Genomic DNA, 18666 nt, shown 5'->3' with positions numbered 1-18666 from the left:
TCCATTCTCCCAGAAAGTAAATACATTTCTGAAATAGCCTTCTTAAACCTTCAAATGCTGATCTTATTCTCCTCAGCTAAGACATTGAGCCCATGACACACTTTTTTTTCCTTGGTGGACAATGACAGACCCAAAGGAGGTTATGCTTCTGGCTACCAACCTGAGTAGTGTATTCCAGGAGTAGACTTTACACAATCCCTGGTTCACTGACTTGAGCTGAAGGTTGATTGGTCAATATGCTGTTGAGCGAATTCTCAGGTCAGCAGGTCAAAGAGTGTGAGAAGTTGAAACCTACTTTCATTAGGCTGGCTTTCCTTCTGGGGCATTCAGTTCTGAGGTCGGTGCATGAATACGTCACATTTATGGGCAACATACGAGAGTAGACTACATGCGATGTACCACTCACCCTACAGTAGTGAAAGAATTTGGTATACTGGTCGACTTCAGGTCGCCTAAGGCGGAGAAATACCACATGTAAAGAATACTGGAACAGAGAAGAGAAGGAAGTCTATCATTATGGTAAGATTTTACACAGCCATTCTTGTTTTTTTCAGTTTGGGTGAAGCTGCAGGTTATGGTGTAGAGTGGAGTCTGTTTTCTCATTTGGACCTTATTGTCTCTGCATCCCCTCAGTTTTCATTGTGTCATTTGCATGCGTGAGGATGTGGGTGTTGCAGCAGATATCGAGGTTTCAGTGCTTACAGAACTTCATCTTATGTCAGCTGTTGCTGGGCCCGAGAGTAGTGAAAGTTCCCATTGGCCTTCTGTAAGCTCTTGCCTTTCTGCAGCCAGATCATTGCAGATTCTGGTAATTGACATGTCATTGGCAGAGAGGAGAGACTGTCTTAGTTCCCATGTGATTCATGTGCATAGATCACTCGTGTGCATAGCTCACAGAGAGTAGGCTTCAAAACTCGATTAGTTGTCTGTCCTCGAAGGCTTTGGAGACGTGTCTCCATGGCTTCCCCATATTGTATCAGACAGCAAGTCTGTTATGTAAAAAATCTGTGTAGTATCAAAGCAAGCAAAGGGTGACAACAAAGGCATACTTCCTATGCAAGCAGGCGATGGGCATATGGCAGAGTATCATGTCTGGAGAAGTGAACATGCTGACAGACTCTCAATGCCACTTCTTCAGTCATCTGCTGTAGCCGAGGATTTAAAATTTTATCTGCCAGGGTCATCTTAAAGTTGTGCACTCCAGAAATCAACATATTTGCCACAGCAACTCTGAAAAACATTACTATGGTATGAGCTAATTTAAAGGATTTTTTTGACTAGAGGAAGAGCAAGCTATGTCAGGCATCAACCAGAATCAAGCAGATGTGTTAACCATTACAGTGTAGAACCCACAGGTTCAAACAGGGCTTAGACCTACTGGCAGGCAAAAAGAGGTTTAGAGCTTACGACACCTGTACATAGTCAGAGTATCTGAGGCATGGCACACTGGGAACTGTGGCCAAGATGCAGTTAAACTCGGATATGCAGCTTATACAAGAGATTGTGAAGGAGAAATAGGAGTATTATCTCTTCTAAATGATCTGACCAGGAGTTAAGGAGGAAAGAAGCACTGGGATAATTTGCAGGTTCCCCTAACCAAGGAGAAGAAAGCAGTATGCAGAGAATGAATCGTTAAAATGGCAGCTTGATGGTGTGTAGGAATATGGTAGAACTGAATGGAAAACCTTAACTGCTGTGGCATCCAGAGTGCAAGGGTCATTGTCGATGCACTAACATAGGACACAATTGAAGCAACTTGTGCTGCAAGACATCCAGGCGATCTAGTCTTGGGCCTAGTTTTAACCATTAGGACTGAAAGCTGAATTTACTAACTGGAAGTAGACAGCTGTCTAGGCAGTTTCTACCATTGTACATGTGGTCCTTGGATACTTATTTGTAGTTTTGTTATAAAACCTCAGTGAGTCCAGTTTTATTAAGATTGGACAGCACCCAAGTATGTTTTTTATCACTGATTCGTGAAACTGAGATTGAAGAGCAAAGGGAATAAATCAATATAGCTATTACAATGAGAACTCATCACTGAACAAAATGCCTCATTAAAACAGAAATAAAGAAAACATATTTGTAAGATGTGTACCAGAGAAGGTTAAGGTGAAAAAGGAAGGCATTTAGTAAATGCAAGAAACAGCAGGCAGAATAAGACAGGGATCTTTATAATTTGAAGCAGAAGGGGCAGAAAGAGCAATAACAGGATGGATGGGAGAAAAAACATTATATATATATATATATATATATATATATATATATATATATGTGTGTGTGTGTGTAAATGACTAAGGATAAACATGAGAGAAAGATTTAAGGCAGCTTCAGGCAATATTTAACAAAGGTGATTGTGAGCTGTTGGAATGTGTGACGAGGGAGAGGTAGAAAAAGGGGAATGGGGGAAGCTGCCTATGATTAACTGTAAGACATGGACAAACCACACACACTAAAGTTATTCTTTCTTTTGGCATTATACCTGATGTACATTATAGAAAGACATCAGAATGCTAGCAGTTATTTGGACAATAGGCATTATTTGTAGTGAAGAAAATATTAAACATAGCAGATGTGTTATTTAAATTAAAAATAAAATTGATCTAATTACTGTTATTGCTATTCCTGTCACACTGAAATGAAAAAAGCTGCATTGTATGTTTTATTTTAGTCAGCTAGACAGGTTAGTCTATTGGACATGTATATAAGGGGCATTTTTTGTGACATTATTTGCAATTTAACAAAATTAAAAGGTGTAACATTCTGCAATTAAAATAAAACACAGTCTCGCTTTTTGTAAAAAAAAAAAAAAAAAAAGGCATGAGGAGTTTTTACTGTTCAAGGCAATCAGCTGCCAGGAGAGCAGTTTGCACTTGGCTTGAACTGTTGGTCACATTACAAGTGCAGTAATTAATCATTGTTAAGTGGTAAGGCATATGAAGTTCTAGGATGTAATAATGCATGAGGCCAGCAACCAAGTTCATTCAACCACTGGTCATCAGATGTGCTTTTTACACTTATAAAATGGATCACTTTCTTAACTTTAAAAAGTCAAAACAGATTCTGAGTGTACATTTAACAGTAAATTTATCTTTTTAATTTGGAGTATAATAAATAGTTCTACCTCATCAAGGATGATGTATAAATTTGAAGGAGTGAAAAAGAGCAGTGTATTCATCTGAGTACGTGTGTGGAGGTGAGGAAGTCAGATTTCACGTAAACGTGCCCATGTAAGATTCAAGTATACCTACTTTAAATGCTTGTTTGTCAGCAGTTTATGTCTGGTTATACTAAAGCAACTATTCACCAGTTTTCATCTGTGTTTATGAAATAGTATACACTGCTTTAATCTTCACCACCTCTTTTCTTATGTTTTGTTTGGATGTGTAGCAAAATCTAGTCAGTGTTCTCCCCTTCATGTTTTGATACTTTGTGGTGAAATAGCTTTTCTGCCTGACAGAGGATGTTATGCTAAAAAGGTATAGTAATTAATATAGGAAGGAAGGAAAGAGTGTGTGTGTGTGAGGGGTGAAGTTACACCTTAAAATATAGTATTGAAGTGTGCATGCTTTTACATAAACACAAATTCATGTGCCTCTTGTAGGAACCTTTGCTAAAATCTCAGTCTTATCCATGGGAAGTAGTAGATGTCTCCCCTTCCTGACATGCCAAAATTTTGCAGATGCCACAACTGTGCAGAATTTGCACTCAATCCAAAGTAGTCTGACGTACAAATTAAAAAAAGGAGATGCTTATACCATTTTTCAGTTCCATATTGCAGTAACAAAGTCATCAGTTCTTCTGTTGGTCCTTCCAGAGAATTATAGCCCCAGTCTGGGAACTCTGATTTGCATTTTATCCTGAACTGCACCGATAGATAACTTTGGACTGAACAAGTGTAATTTTCAAACTGAATATTCTAAAAGATCCATGGTCCATGTTATCCCCAGAAAGCAAGGCAACAGGTGTGTTTGCAGAAGAGAAAGTCCACCAAAAGACTGACTCATGATGCTTTTTTTGTTTAAGTGAGGAACACCAACTGTATGTTTATTTTAGAAAAAAAAAAAAAGATGTAAGCATGTAGGCTAGGAAATTAGACCTATGTGAATTAGGAAAAAAAAATCCTTGAGGGTGTGTGGTACAAGCCAGCTGCACTCATGCAGAGCCTCCTTCCACTGACTCATGAACTTAAAAACTCTGGAAATTGGAATGGCCCAAAAGCATACTGATAAAGGGCAGAGGCAGAGACCCCCACTGAGGTCTTGCAGATGTGAGATCTGTTGAGGTTCTCCTTTGTGTGTCCCATTTCCATACATTGTTTCCACTTAATTCCCACCTGACGTGATTCTTTTGGAGACAGATGGTAGGGTCATTCCTTTTGGTGCTACTCAGACCATAGAGGAGGCTGCAGAGATGTCTAGACTGGATGCTAGTTCACAGGCATCTGCAGTGGTTGTCCACCTGGAATGTGTGAGACCGTGGAAGTTCCTGCCATTCTTACAGATAAAGGTCACAAGCAAGGTCTGTTTGAGTAGTTCAATAGGTCCCACTCCAGAGAAGGTTTGGCATCCACTAGTTTTGTAGGCTTGATGCCTGAGACCCAGGTTCCTGTTCCTTAGATCAATGTCTTAGCTGGTCTTTGACAACAAGAGGTTTGCCAAAGAGTACGTCACAGTTAGCAGTGGATAAATCCCCAAACACTGTAGCCTTGTGTTTCCAGAGCCACCCCGTCCACCTAAGGAATAGGGGGATCCCCCATCATCTAATTCTTAAGATTGAGAACTGGAGGGGAAGGATTTTGCTTATTCTTCCCAGATTCTCTCATAAGTAGCATATGCAGGAGTACCTTTAGGTGGGCTCCAAGGCAATTTTTAAATGTAAGAAATGTTACCTGGACTTCTTGAGCATTGATGAGCCCAAATCCATAGCAGTCTTTCTGGTCTTTCAAATTTACAAGGGTACCTTCCATTCTGTCTTGCTGTTTTAAATGTAGTGGCTCTCCACTTAGCTAAAGCTTCTCCCTCTTTCATATCTAACTGCTTAGTACACACTGATGTTCTTAGGGTATTAACTTGTTTTTCCACCTTACCTTGAAAATTTGAAACATCTACTCCAAGACCACCAATTACTGGTGAGCTCACATTCTGCCTTTCAGTAGTCATCTTGGGGTTAGTGCTTCTGTTTTGCTCTTGGCAAGAGAAGGAGCATAGGAACATTATTCCTGGGGACTGCTGATCACTGGAAAGCCTAATAACTGCTTCATAGGTACCAATTCGTAATTTCTGTTTATATTTTGCTCCTGATGAGAGAAGGAACAGAGTGCATAGATTCCTGACTCTTTCTGGTTGGGAAGTGAGTGTCTGTGCTTGACCTTACTAATGGGTATGGTTTCTATTTCAAGGCTTCTACCAGGAAAAGCCTACAACAGTCCTATAGACCTTTAACCCATCTGGGGCATGATTGTGGGTCACCAAACAGGCTGTGGCCTGCTTCTCATCTTAAGATTGGTGCTACTGTTTTGCTTATGGTGAGGGAAGAAGCAAAGGAGCATTGTATCCCAGCAGAGTGAAGCTGTGGTGAGACCAGGACTAGTAGTAGCCAGGCAGTAGCCATTCAGGTGGCTACCATCATTTCATCATTCTAGACAAGTTAGTTCTTTCTTTTCAGTAAGTACTGTTTGATTTACTTCTAACTAAATAATGTCTGCCTAAATACTTAATCCAGTTAGGATCTACTTACTAGTTTTTCCCTAAGTGTTTTGCAGTGCCCAGTATAGCCACAGACACCTTGAGTTGCCATTTTTCCTGTAAAACAACCATTAAAATTTCACCAGTGCCTAGTTACACACAGGACAACTAGTTGCAGTGACAAGCATTGACCCCAGAGTTGCAAGCTGGATATTCCTAACATTACTTTATATCTCACTCCAACTGTCTATTAAATAAAAAAAGGGTCTTTTGCCATGGGTATAAACTTTCCTACTATCTCTGTTACCAGCTTATAGGATCATAGGAAGTTACTAGGCTATTGACCCTGAGGCCCTTATAATCCTAGCCAAGAGTTTAGCCCATGTTTAGACAAGTTAGCAGTTGATGCCCCTGTCCAGCAGGGACACAGGTGGACTTCCAGGGGTGTATTTTGTTTCCCATCCAGTTATCCAGGTTTTGCTTATAAAGGGATAATGAGGTACTCTGCTTGATGTGGAGAGGGAGTCTATTCCACAGATGGGGGAGTCTCTGGGACACAAATCTGTGCCACCAAGTCTTATTGATGTCACAGACCAGGTTGAGGTCGAGCATGCGGGCTACTTCAGTGGAGCTTGACTTGTGGATATGTAGCAGTCTCATCAAGTCGGAGTCTGAGATCCCTTTGTATGCCAGACACATGTCACCTCTGATGAGTCTGTATGAAACTGAGTAGTGGGACAGGGCTTTTAGCCTTTCTGTGTAGGTTAGATATTTGAGGCCCTGGATTCTCCTGGTGAGGAACCTCTGTGGTCTCTCCAGATGCTGCATGTGCTTTGCGAGGTACATGCTGAAAGGGGCGTTGTACTCAATAATGGGCCTTATAAGGGAAGGATACAGGGATGTTATGACTTCCTTGTCCCTGGATGAGATACCCTTACTTACTTATGAGTTGGACCATGTAGAATGCTTTCCATATAACGGAAGGAACATGGTGATCAAAAGTCTGGTTGCTGTCTATCTGGGTGCCCACATACCTCATGACTGATTGCGTGCTAAGGACATTGTTATTAATGTGAAAATTTGTGGGGATGTCACTCTCCCCAAAGGGGATGATGACACATTTTTTGGTATTCAGCTTGAGGCCATGTTTCTGACACCATTGATTTGTTTGGGTGAGACCCTCTTGGAGGATGTCCATATCACTAGGTTTATTGATGACAGTGCCTAGCTTGCAGTCATCTGCAAACTTGGTCCACCCTAGCCCACTGGTTTTGGCCTGTACCTCAAAAACGTATATTCCAAATAACAGAGGCCCCAAGACTGATCCCTGGGGTACGCCGCTCGTTACAGGTCTACTGCTTGAGGTGCCTTCCCATATTTTGACTAGGTGGCTTATATCATTTAGCCAGTTTTCCCCCAGTCTGTTAACATTTATCTGTTTTATTTATTTATTTTACATTTGTTTACCGGGAAAGTCCAACTGGAATAAGACCCATTTTCAGAGGAGGGCCAGGGAGAAAAGCTGCACATATAGAGATTATACAAAACTTATACAAGAAATTATACAAAACTTATACAAGAAATTTTGAAAAAAAATGTGCAAGACTTACAGTGCATATGGACTGATGCCTAGTTGAGCGAGTTTATCTATTATGCCCAAGTGGGAAGTAGTGCCGAAGGCTTGGCCAGGTCAAGGTAGACAGTGTGCACAGTCTTCCCATCATCTATGGCTTTGGTGACTGTCTCAAAGAAGTTGACGAAATTTAACAGATATGACCTTCCCTTGATGAAGCCAAACTATGTGGGATTGAGTGTTTGGAGGTTGCCAATGTCCGTGTTAATGATGTCCATGGTAATCCGTTCCATGGCCTTGCAGATTAGGCTAGTTAGGCTGATAGGTCTGTAATTTCCAAGATCGTTGGATGCTCCACTCTTGTGCAAAGGGATGATGGTCGCTTTCCTCCACTCAGCTGGGATAAAGCCGGTACTCGGAGTTTGGTTGAAAAGGGCACCTAATGGTGCTGCAAGTTCTTGCACGAGTTCTTGTAGGATGCAGCCTGGGATATTATGTGGTCCCATGGAGTCTGTATTTTTGTCTTTGAGAGGCCAGTGATGACCTGTTCCCTAGATATAAGGGCAAAGGGCCAGGTATTGGGGATGTCCTGATTTACTGATGGAGGAACAGAGAGGTGAAGTTTTTGCTGAATCTGTCAGCCAGCAGGTTGGCTATATCTACAGCATTTGTGTATGTGGTGTGCTTAACCACCAGTTCTGAGCAAATCAGGGTGCTTCCTTTGAGATTGCGGACATAAGTGAAGAAGGCCTTATGATTGTCTGTAGTAGATGTGACCAATTTGGACTTGAAGTTTTCTTTGGAGGATTTCACTAGTGCTCTTATTTGCTTGTTCAGGCTAAGAAGAGATTGCTTCCAATAATGCACCTGCACCTTCTTGGTCCTGGACAGCAATTTTTTTCCTTTTGTTATAGACAAAACGGTTCGCAGAAGAAAATAAGATTTGACAGACAAAAGTGCTCAATTTTTATTGGATTTTATTATTAAAGTTCTTTGCTGCTGCAAACCATTTCAGTGTTTTGTCTACAGTTTGTGTGCTTTTATTTATTTATTATTTATTTATTTGCAGTTTGTTTGCCAGGTTAGTCCTTTGGGCCACAAGGAGCCCATTTTCAATGGAGTGCTGGGGAGAAAAGCTCCAGAAAAATACAAATACATAGTACACATTGCACATATACATTGCAGAATATCTCACAGGAATGCAAAGTAAATATGATAAGAAAAGGTTAACGATAGAATATATCAGTATAGTTCATTAAACAGCAATAAAAAAACACTTTTGTAAAAAAAAAAAAAAAAAAAAAAAAAAAAAAAGTAGCAACATAGGGTAACTGTTAAGTAGTTGGTCAAATAGATCAGTGGAACTATAGGAGGCAGTGATGGCATATTTAGCTCTAGAAGAGTAGGAAGTGGTATTAGAAGGATTAGGTAGGATGGGAGCAGGAGCATCATTGTGAAGCAAGGTTTTAAACGAGGACCGACTGCTGGTGACGCGGATAGGAGATGGTAGAGAATTCCAGAGGCATGCAAGAGAGAAAGACATTAGGTGATTCCCAGCTGGACATGTGGGTTTGTGCAATTTAATTAGTTTTTGGGAATTAGATCTTGGAAGTCATTTTGTTTTATGCATTTCAAAGGTAGTGGCTAGGGAGCGACAATGAGAGGGGTTGTAAATGAGTTTGTGTGCTTGGTTGAGTTGGGTATAAGTGAGGAGTTTAGGTAGCTCAAACCAGTTTAGTTGGTGAAGAGAATTACAATGGTGAGAAATGGCTCTGTGACTTGCCGCAAATTTTGATATCTTGTTATAGCAAGAGGAGAGTTTTGTTTTGAGAGAAGACTGCAGGTCGGTGAGTATAGATGCACCATATAGGAGAGATGGGATGAGATAAGTATTGGCTAGTATGAGCCTAGTGGAAGGAGAGATATAACTATTATGGCGGTATAGCATACCAAGTTTTTTGTGTTTTTTTTTTATATTTACTTGTAAATGTTTGTTAAATTTTAGTTGCTCATCTAGGAGTACTCCTAGTAGTTAGTGTCAGAGACTATTTCTAGGGGAGTATTGTTTTTGCTGGTAATTATGAATGAGTGTTTATCTAGGGAGGAGGTTTTGGAGGCGGTGAATAACATAAGTTTAGTTTTGGTTGCATTAAGAGCAAGATGGTTGTCTAACATCCACTGCTCAGTAGAGGAGAAAGGTGCTTTGGGTAAGCTTATTTAGAGTGGGGATAGAAGGGGAGGAGCAGATAATGGTAGATCATCGGCATATTGGATAAGGCTGGAGTTTGGAATGGATTGGTAGAAGTCGTTAATGAATATATTGAATAGTAGGGGGCCTAAAATGGAACTTTGGGGGACACCTGTAGGAGTGTTAAGGAAGGGTGATATGGCTTTATTCCATTTGACTGCTTGTCTGGTTGTGAGGTAGCTGGAGAACCACTTGGTACAGGAAGGGGATAGGTTTAGTTTGGAGAGTTAATAAGCAGCAGGCTGGAGTTTGGAATGGATTGGTAGAAGTCGTTAATGAATATATTGAATAGTAGGGGGCCTAAAATGGAACTTTGGGGGACACCTGTAGGAGTGTTAAGGAAGGGTGGTATGGCTTTATTCCATTTGACTGCTTGTTGTCTGGTTGTGAGGTAGCTGGAGAACCACTTGGTACAGGAAGGGGATAGGTTTAGTTTGGAGATAAGCAGCAGGTTGTTAGAAATGGTGTCAAACGCCTTGGAGAGGTCGAGGAGAAGGGTGGACATGAAATAACCGCAATTGCGGGCTTTAATTGTTTCAAGGAAAGAGAGGAGGGCAGTGGAGGTGCTATTACCGGTTCTCAATTCATGCTGTGTGGGAGTAAGAAGCTGGTTGTTGATGAGATAGGGTAGGAGTTGTTGTTGGATACATTTTTCCAAGAAGCTTAGAAATAGGGGATAAGATAGCAATAGGGTGGAAGTTTGGAATGTCATTATTATTGCCTCCTTTATATAGAAGAATAATAAAGGCTTTCTTCCAGAGCTAGGGGACCTGGTTTTCTGAGATAGACTGATTAAATAGTATGCTGATAGGGATAGCAATGGCTTCTGCAACTACTTTTGGGAAGTAGGAGGGAATTTCATCAGGGGCATTGGAACCAGGTTTTAATTTTAGGAGAAGTTTTTTTTTTTTATGGTGGATATAGAGATGGGATTGATAAAGAAGGGTGGAGTTTGGGGGCAAGGGAGGAAAGGATGAGTGCAGGCTGAGGAGGGGTTGTAGAGGTGTTGAAGGATGATATTATCTTGTTTATGGATTCTATGAAGGAAGAGTTAAATTGGGTGGCTAAGTTCATGTCAGAGGCAGCTGGTTTAGGGCAAGGTTTTCTTTTTTTCCTGGGTTGAGGAGAGATTCCTTTCCAAAATAGTTTGAGATTGGTGTGGTTGGTTTGGAGAGTGGAGAAGTAGGCTTTGTGGTCTGAGGTAATAAGTTTTTTTACTTTATTTCATAGTGTTTTATATTTGTAAAGGTTGATGGTGTTTTAATTTTATGGTAACGTGTCTAGGCTTTATCACTGAGTTGCATAGTAGCTAAGGTGTTTTTGGTTAACCAGGGTACAGGGTTACTTTTTGTACATCTTGTTTTTAGAGGGGCAAAGGAGTTGAGCAGGTTTGTGAAAGTAGAGTTAAAGTGGGAGAGAGCATTATCTAGAGGAAGAGTCTTTAATGGGTTCCAGTTTATGCTTTTTAGTGCATTTGAGAAGGTTTCAGAATTGAAGTTCCTTAGGCAGCGAGTGAAAATATAGGTGTGAGTTAGTTGTATGGAAGAGGGGAGATGGTGGGCAAAAGTGGGGAAGTGGTCAGCTAGTGGGTCTGGGAGAATACCACTATCAGAGATATAGTGAGGATGGGATACTAGAATACAGTCTATTGTACTTCCAGAGTTCTTGGAAGGCATGGTAGTGGAATTGATTAGTTGTGTAAAGTTATATAAGTTAATATTGAGTGAGTTAGTGGGAGATGGGATTGTGTCCCATTTTATGTTCATGTCCCCCCAGGATTATGGTTCCGTGAGTAATGGTGGAGACACAGAAGAGAATGTCTTCAAGGGATGAGATATTGTCTCCAGGGTGAATATAGAGGGAGAGAACAAATATGAGCTTATGCTTGTTTAGGTGTAGTAGGGCTGGTATCATTTCTGCCTGGCCAAATTTGGGAAAGGGTTTGGTATAGGGGGTGACTAAGAGGGTAGTTGGGAGGAGTTATTTCAGAATTTTTATATGGAGCTTAAGCCAGGTTTCTGAGATGGAGAGAATATTGGGCTGGTTATGAAGAAGCCAGGCATGAAGGGTTGGAATTTTGTTACATCGGCTCTGAGCATTTAGAGCTGAGAAGTGGAGGGGTTTGCCTGTTGCTTGGGGCGGGGGGGTCCGTATTCAGTGTGATAGAGGGGCCTGGGTTTGGGTGGATGTCCCCGGAGAGAAGGATAGAGATAAGATGATTGATGAGGTATTTGTTTTGTTTGGGGTGTAGTGTACAGGTAGAGGGTTTTGTGGACATTAGACTAGTGTAGTTGGGAGCAGTGTTTTTAGAGTTAGGTAGGAGTCTGTAGGGGAAGAGCATGCTAGTGTTGAGGAGGTAGAGACTGGGAGATATAAGGGTAACAGTAAATGTGTACTTTGTAGAGGATGGGGTAGTGGTATGAAATGGGGGGAGTGGTTTGCTTTAGTAAGTTGGGTGATATAGTTTAAGTAAGTTAAGGTAATTAAAAGTATTATTTGAGTAAGTAGGGATAGAGGCTTGAGGGCCATGATGTTGGTTTTAGGATAGTAGTAAGGGATGAGTTAAGTTGGGAAGTTAGTTTATTTGATTAAGAGATTATGGTTTAGGTTAATTGTTTGGTAGTTTATTAGGATAAGTAGTGTTTGGCAGTAAACTCTGAAGGGTAGGCTTACTTTAATGGGTGAACTGTGGAAGGGAGTTTTGGAGGTATGATGGGTAGTTTGGATTGGATAGTGGAAGTGGTGGGAGTGGCTAGCTAAGTATAAGTGTAGAGGTACTGGGGGTGGGTGGTATTTGGGGGCAGGGTAGGGGAGCTGAGTGAGCCCAAAGGACGAATGGAGTGAGAGCCAAGGGAAGGAAGAATCAAGGTCAAAGAACAAAAAAAGAAATTCAGTGGAGTGGAAGGTAAGTTCAGAGGAACGTATGCAAGGGAGGTAAGGGACGTTCTAGCAGTGGTATAGGGAAAGGATTAGAGTGGTTCAGAGAGGTAAAGCTGACGCCACAGGAAAGAAGGGAAAGTTAGAGTCTGGGGGAGGGGTTGGAAAGAAAAGAAAGTGAAAGAAATTGGGGGAGGGGTTGGAGAGAGAGTGGAGATGGATGTCACAGTGATCTAGCTGGTTGGAACCAATACTGACAGGGCCAGGTCAGCAGTGTGAAACAGCACTGAAAATTACAATCAGAAAGGAAGCAACTGTGAAAATCGGAACTGAAGAGGTAAAAGAGAGCAAGCCAGAGATGGAAATGTTTTTTCGAATTTTGCTTTTGGGATTACTAGTCCTTTTGTTATAGAGTTTATTTATTGCAGATGTCCACCAGACAGGTTTATTCTTCCTTGCGGAGGATAACATCCATCAGGAGATTGTAATCAACTTTGGAGAAGTTTTTTTGTTTGACCTTAGCTAGAGGAGGGTCGGTGGGAGATGGTGACTTTGAAAGTGACCGCTTTATGGTAGGATCTTACCAGGGAGGATGATACTGTAGGGATGCTGCAGTGGTTAGTCATGTTGGTTAATACCAAGTCCAAGGTATTATCACCTGTTGTGGGGGTATCGCCTAGCTGTTCAGTGGCATTTACATTGACAAAATAGAGGAATCTCTGGGCATTTGTGTTCTGGCATGAGTAGTTCTTTCAGTCTTTGTTTGGGTAGTTAAACTCACCCAGTATCAGGGTAAAGGGTTGAATCTTGATAGATTCTAAGAAGTCTAGATAGGTGGAGTGGGCATCTTGAGATGAATTTGGGGGCCTGTAGCTATCTATGATTTGAATAGGGGTCTTGCCAATGCTCCACCTGGAATGTTTCCTGTGTGTCGTACTGTTTGACTAGCTTGGAGGTGTGTATGCCTTTAATAAATATTGAAACTCCACCTCCTTGGGCTTTGCTGCCCACAGTTTGGGGTCTGAATGTATGATAGAACGGGTAACCAGGTAAGGCTTGGGTGCTTTCTGCAACTTTGAGACAGGTTTCTGTAACTGTGTAAATGTGAGCATCTTCCAGGTGTAAAAATGCTTGCAATGAGTGCAGTTTCATATTTAGACTCGTAGCATTTAGCAGCATGACCTTTAATTTGTATTTTGTTGAAATTTTTATGTTGGTAGCTTTGACCTCATCACTTTTCCTGAAAAAGAAACTATGGGGGAGGCAAGAGCCTTTGTCAGAAGCCTGAAGCCCAAGTGAGAGAGATGCAGGCCATCTCTGGCAAAGTATTGTGATCTGTCAGTCATATCTTCCTAGGCTGTCAGGTACTGGATCCCCCTGGAATGACACCAGAAACTAAGCCAGTTGTTAAAATCAATTATTTTCTGTTTGTGTTGAGGCATCATTCTTGGTGACAGTAGAATGCTACTTAAGGGTAGGGACATAGCTGCCTGGGACCCACATTCAGTGAGCTCATTCATGTCTCTCTTCATATAGTCTTGGGAGGTACGTCTCAAGTCATTCACGCCAAATGTGGACTATGACAGCGTCATAACAGTACCTGTTGTTGAGAGACTTGAGCATGTATGTGATATGGTGGATTCCGGCACCTGACAAACAACTAACTGTGACTTTCTCCTTATCCAGCCTGGTGAGAGTCACATCTGTGTGTCTCACAATGGAGTCTGCTATGACTAATATGTTGGGTTTATGGTTAAGCCTTAGTGGCTGTAAGACATAGGTGTGTGGACTATGCATAGTATGTGGTGTGGAAGGGTGTGGAGTTTTGAATGTTTTGGCTCAGAGGTCTCCTTTGTTTGGGTATGTTTTTATTGAGAACCTCCACATATGTGGATGTGCATTGTGCAGGTGGTGTTTGAGGTGTAATTATTGTGTTGACCTTCTCAGTGCCAGATATACTGGCTTGTGAGGGAGAGAGCATAGACTCTAGGTCCCTCATGTAATTGCATCTCTCACAAATTGTGTTCCTAGGTGGTAGTACTAGATGTCTGTGTACATGAGGCAGTTGCTACACTGTCTCAGGATGCCCATATCAACCAGACTGGCAGGAATTTGGTGAATATGGGCATCCTGAGGCGATGTAGAAATTGCCTCATGTTTACTGGCAACCAATTAATTCTCAAACAAATGGAGATGGTATGTGCGAGATGTATTTACACAATGTCATTAGAGGCAAAGATCTCATATAAAAGCACTCCTAATGTCAGTAAGGTTGTCAGTAGTAGACACACTGCACCCATCACACAATTTAGTGCAGACACAGACACACATATGTTGTGGCACTTAAATGTACTCTTCCTAAACCTCAAAGACCTCCTAGACAACATAACAAACACCGTCAGAAGCGCTGGATGCACTCTTTCAAAACACCACCCACATCAACACATACAGCCACATCTCATGGAGCCTCTACTTCTAAGCCCATAAGGCAAAACCAGTACAGGATCCAAAATTTTAGTCATTGGAGATTCTGTTGTGAGACACACTGATGTCCTTGTCACCAGACTGAGTAAGGAGAAAGTCACTGTCAGTTGCTTATCATTAGACAGACTCATATCACTGGACCACAAGTACCAGTATGACTCAGTCGTACTCCATGTGGATGTAAATGAGCTGAGACATACATCTGTAGACTATTTGAAGAGAGACATCATGGAGCTCTTAGAATATGTGTCCCAAGCTGGTATGAACTTAGCATTGAGCAGCTTTTTATCTTCTCCAAGGATGCTGCCACAATATGAACAAGAGATGACTGACTTTAATAATTGGCTTAGCTACTGGTGTTATTCTAAGTGGGTGCAATATCTGGCAGCATGGAAGATGATGATCAGCAGGCCATGCTGCTTTGACAGGGTTGGTCTGCACCCCTCCCCTATAGGGTTTTGAATATTAGCTAAAATATTGTCCTCGCCTGTAGTGCCTTTTTTAGGCAGTGACAAACTGAAAGTACTTCTGGCATAGCAAATCAAAACCAGGCAAATCTAAAGGTGTTACTGTTCCTTGTTAGGAATCTAAAAAAAAAATCCACTCCCTAGAAGCTCTTTTCACTCTAGAGAATGATTGTCTGTGTGGTCACTGAGACATGGTTAAAGTCACGGAGAGCACACCAACAGTTTTCTTCTTCTTTTGGCTGCTACCGTTAGGGGTCGCCACAGCAGATCAACTGATTCCATTTCTTCCTGTCCTTTGCATCTTGCTGTGTCACACCAGCCACCTGCATGTCCTCTCTCAAGACATCCATAAACCTTATCTTAGGCCTTCCTCTTTTCCTGTTACCTGGTAGCTTCATCCTTAGCATCTTTTTCCCAATATACTCAGCATCCCTCCTCAGCACATGTCCAAACAAATGTAATCGTGCCTCTCTGGCTTTGTCTCCAAACCTTCCAACCTGGGCTGACCCTCTAATATACTTATTCCTAATCCTGTCCACCCTCGTCACACCCAGTGCTAATCTTAACATCTTTAATTCTGCCACATCCAGCTAAAACTCCTGCCTTTTTGTCAATGCCACTGTCTCCAACCCATATAACATATCTGGTCTCACTACCCTCTTGTAGACCTTCCCTTTCACTCTTACAGGTACTTGTCTGTCACAAATCACTCCTGACACTCTTCTCCACCCACTCCATCCTGCCTGTGCTCTCTTCTTCACCTCTCTTCCAGACTCACCGTTACTCTGAACTATTGACCCCAAGTATTTAAACTCATCCACCTTTGTCACCTCTACTTCTTGCATCTTCACCATTCCTCTATCCTCCCTCTCATTCACACACATATATTCTGTCTTAGTCCTGCTGACCTTCGTTCCTCTTCTCTCTAGAGCATATCTCCATCTCTCCAGGGTCTCCTCCACCTGTTCCCTACTCTCACTACAGATCACAATGTCATCTGCAAACATCATAGTCCACGGGGACTCCTGTCTGATCTCATCTGTCAACCTGTCCATCACCATTGCAAATAAGAAAGGGCTCAGAGCTGATCCTTGATGTAACCCCACCTCCACCTTAAACGCATCCGTCACTCCCACAGCAGACCTCACCGTAGTCACACTACCCTCATACATATCCTGGACCACTCTTACATACTTTTCTGACACTCCTGACTTACCCTTAATGCAGTAGGAAAATTGAATTGAGCAGGACCCATGTCAGAAAGCATGAGAGGAAACCAGATCCAAATTTTTTTTTTGTCGCTTACACATTGATACTATCTGACAGTAATAGATTTTTAAATCTATATCAGAGAGAAATTATCAATAACAGCAGTGTTATTTCAGATTCCCAAGCAGGAAAGCATAGATAGTGAATGCCTTTGATGTCTCTTGGCAAAGGATCTGCTGTATGCCTTTACCATAGTAGTTTATGCTCAAGTATGGGGATCACTGCTACAGTCTAGGCTCCTTTCCTCCTTAGATTTGGTCCATTTCCTCAAAAAGAGCCCAGGCACTGGAGATCATGGATCCACCCCATCATTTGTAGAGGATGTATAACTCAACTTTTGCAAGCTCAGCTCACAAGTTTCATTTCTGTACATAAAACCACCAAACATCACTTATAGATTGAGCCCTGGTGGCAGACCAGGGGCTGTCTGATGGCTCCCGTACACTCACTCAAGCATCCCTTTCATTCCTTCAGGGATGAGAGCCTTATGGTCAGTTTCTTGATGCCCAGTAAGCCTATTCAACCCATTTGATGTCCTTCTATATCACTGTTGCAGTGTTCTTCACTGTAGTGATCTCCTGCCAATGATAGCTCAACATCTGGCCAGTATACCAAAGCTTTTAGATCTGGCATGTGCCATATGTCATACATATCGTCCCCATTCAGGGCATAGGGCATAAAGGTAATATATGGATGCAGTTACCCAGAACTTCTTTGCTGCCAGTCCAAATGCCATCATTGCTCATTGGCCTGAACACCTTTTTGCTGTGCTGAATACCTCACCATCTGATAAGTGCCTTTTTGGAGGCTTTTTTCTTGTATTCTTTGATCTTGTTCTATTTTCATTACCTAGAGGTCATGTCATCTGTGACACCCATGCCCTGGGCCAGTAATTAAGGAACCTCAATCCTCCTCACTAGCATCAGTGAGGGGCATCCACATTGGGAAGGATAACAAGTACACACACAGTAAAGTACAATTTTACTTAAGAGCGCAAAGAGATCACAGTCAGTCTAGGGCTGGTTTCCCCCTTTCTCTTCAGATCCCCGGTAAGACTCCCCACTGGTGCAGCTGTAGAGTGGGGTCCTTACCCAGGGTCCCAAGCCAAGTCCTCCTAGCACTGTCTGTCCAACCAGTGCTTCGTGTCCCTGCCCAAGTAGCTGACACAAACTTTGAGATACAAGTTATAAATAAACACACAGACACTCCTGGGAAAGGCTGGCACAGGTTCTCCAGCTATGCCCTCTTCTCTCCAGACTATAAGGTAGAAATCACTGCCACCAGAACCACTTCTTATCAGCTACTCTAAGGTCCTTCCCAAAGGGTGACCAATTTCACTGTGTAGTATTACTGATCTCCAAATAGTAAGTGTGACTGAGCAGCAAGACTATTGGAGTGGCTTAGTACATTATCACTAAATACATTTAAGTACTCTAGAGCTTAAATTATCTCTATACAAAATCACAGTTGAAAGGTTTAAAAATATTTAATTATTTCGGCTTTTCCCGGTTAGGGGTCGCCACACCGGAATTCCGGTCTGCTAATGATTAGCAGTGGATTTTTACAGTGCTGAGTTGCCAGCCCAACGCCCAACCTTCAAAGAAGGCACACCCATTCATGCGCACACCTACCTGCATGTCTTTAAATGTCACTCAACCATGGGGAGGACATGCAGACTCCACACAGAAGGCACTCCAGCCGAGAATCAAATGGGAGAACCTCTTGCTGTGAGGCGACAACACTAACTGCTGCACCACCGTGGCCTTAAATAATAAAATCACAAGACAAATCTTCTCATTTCAACTCTGTGCTTCTCAGGAGTTCAGAGGTCACAGGAGAATGCTTAAAATAGTACTGCAGATTAGTCGGCATAAATATAGAAAACAGCTAGTCTAACCTTACTATTTTCTATCTATTTCTTAAGAGAAACACTAAAGTCTAAGATCCTACTTACCACAGAGCAAGCACATGCTGATGAGTTGTCAGTTCTGAAGACAAATGCAAAATGTTGTCTGATTCTTTCTCTCTGAGAAAGTCTTAAAAATAATACATCACTGCTGA

At 41.9% G+C, this 18666-nt stretch overlaps 1 protein-coding gene across 8 annotated transcripts in view; it reads left to right on the top strand.

Moving 5' to 3' along the window:
- Window positions 1–18666, top strand: part of DOCK6 (dedicator of cytokinesis 6) — a 2991519-nt gene that overhangs the window by 1777708 nt on the left and 1195145 nt on the right. The gene's annotated exons all lie outside the window — the stretch shown is intronic.

The sequence above is a fragment of the Protopterus annectens genome, chromosome 9.part0, assembly GCF_019279795.1.
Source record: "Protopterus annectens isolate FY-2018-M chromosome 9.part0, PAN1.0, whole genome shotgun sequence".
In the NCBI taxonomy this organism is placed as follows: Eukaryota; Metazoa; Chordata; order Ceratodontiformes; family Protopteridae; genus Protopterus; species Protopterus annectens.
This window is presented reverse-complemented; position numbering and strand designations above follow the sequence as displayed.